This window comes from Hylaeus volcanicus, chromosome 7 (genome assembly GCF_026283585.1).
Source record: "Hylaeus volcanicus isolate JK05 chromosome 7, UHH_iyHylVolc1.0_haploid, whole genome shotgun sequence".
Lineage (NCBI taxonomy): Eukaryota > Metazoa > Arthropoda > Insecta > Hymenoptera > Colletidae > Hylaeus > Hylaeus volcanicus.
The window spans coordinates 4,880,462-4,881,960 of record NC_071982.1 but is presented as its reverse complement, the minus strand read 5'-3'; the positions used below and the strand labels follow the sequence as shown (position 1 = coordinate 4,881,960).

The 1,499-nt window shown below is 43.6% G+C and overlaps 1 protein-coding gene across 1 annotated transcript in view; it reads right to left on the bottom strand.

Annotated features, from left to right (window-relative positions):
• LOC128880555 (spectrin alpha chain) overlaps positions 1–1,499 on the bottom strand; it is a 60,288-nt gene that overhangs the window by 37,696 nt on the left and 21,093 nt on the right. The window lies entirely within an intron of this gene.

The window sequence follows — 1,499 nt, the reverse complement described above, 5'->3', positions numbered from 1 at the left end:
GGTATCAGAGGCTGGTGAGAGAATCCCTCACAGACTCAAGAAACCTATTTATAATTTAGTGGGGCTTCACTTTACTTGGGACTAGTAGCAAATTTATGTGGATAACTGATATTACTGAGGATATTTGTTCTTGAGGGATCAGAGGCTCAAGGAACCTATCAATAATAATTTAGTGAGGGTTCAACTAGGAATAGTAGCAAGCTGCAATAACGACTCTATTCCATCTAATCACTTAAAAACTCAAGAAGCCTACTTCATTTCACCTGCAAATTTTTATGTCTAGATCCAATTTTTATGGATAAATCCCATTCTACCCAGGTCTCAGGACAGATACTCCATCTAATCAGCGAAATCAAGCCACACGTTCGGTTGATGTTTGGATAGGTGATCTCTTGCAGCCTGAATGAATCCATTTATATCTGCGAGCTCCTCAATCTTTAATACACAGTAACGAATGCGTTCCAACTGCTCCAACCACACAATACCTCTTTCTGTCTGCTCAGTCAACTCAGATTATGTTGAGTGGGGTTAGCGTTCCTCAAAGGTGAGCGTTTAAGCTTCCCTATACCTACCGCGATGTTAGACGTCAATTGAAATGAAAAAGAGCGAAGTTTCGCGAAGACAGCTGACTTGCAGAGGATCGAAGTTACTGGTATGAGTAGATTGACCGTTAGACGAACGTTTATGAGCTTAAATAGCACTCGAACTGGCTGCCAAACGGTCGAGTGTCGAGTGTACATCGCTTCGGGGCCGATTAATGGATTACTCGTATACAAATTGTATCTAATTACCAATCGTGACGTTTTCATAAGAGGACGGCTCTTGGAACGCGATTTACATATGTTAATGGGTGCGGGACCATAGGCGTCTGGTCTGAAAATTTTAAGCAAGGCGCCATCATTGACAACGGGGCCTTAGTGAACGAAGAGCTAAGCGTAAGACCTCTGCGTAAAACATTGAGTTTTAATGAGGGTGAGGCTTCAGAAAGCTAGGAGCCTTACTAAGCGTAAAGTTTTGCTTAGTGTGATATTTTACTAAGCGTAGAAACTCACTAAGTGCAGGGCCTCGACGAATGTGGAGCCTCACTAAGTGCAAGGCCTCACTAAACGCGAAATTTCACTGAGCATGAGGCTTCAGTAGCGCTAGGAGTCTCACTAAGCATAGAATCTAATTGAGTCATGGTTCCACTAAGTGCAAGGCCTCACTAAGTGCAAGGCCTCACTAACCGCGAGATTTCACTGACCATGAGGCTTCAGTAACGCTAGAAGCCTCACTAAGCATGGAATCTCAATTTCTCTTGGTCCCACTAAGTGCAAGGCCTTACTAAGCGTGGAATCTCATTTTGTCTTGGTCCCACTAAGTTCAAGACCTTACTAAACGCGAGATTTCACTGAGCATGAGGCTTCAGTAACGCTAGGAGCCTCACTAAGCGTGGAATCTCATTTTTTCTTGGTCCCACTAAGTGCAAGGCCTCACTAAACGCGAGATTTCACTGAGCA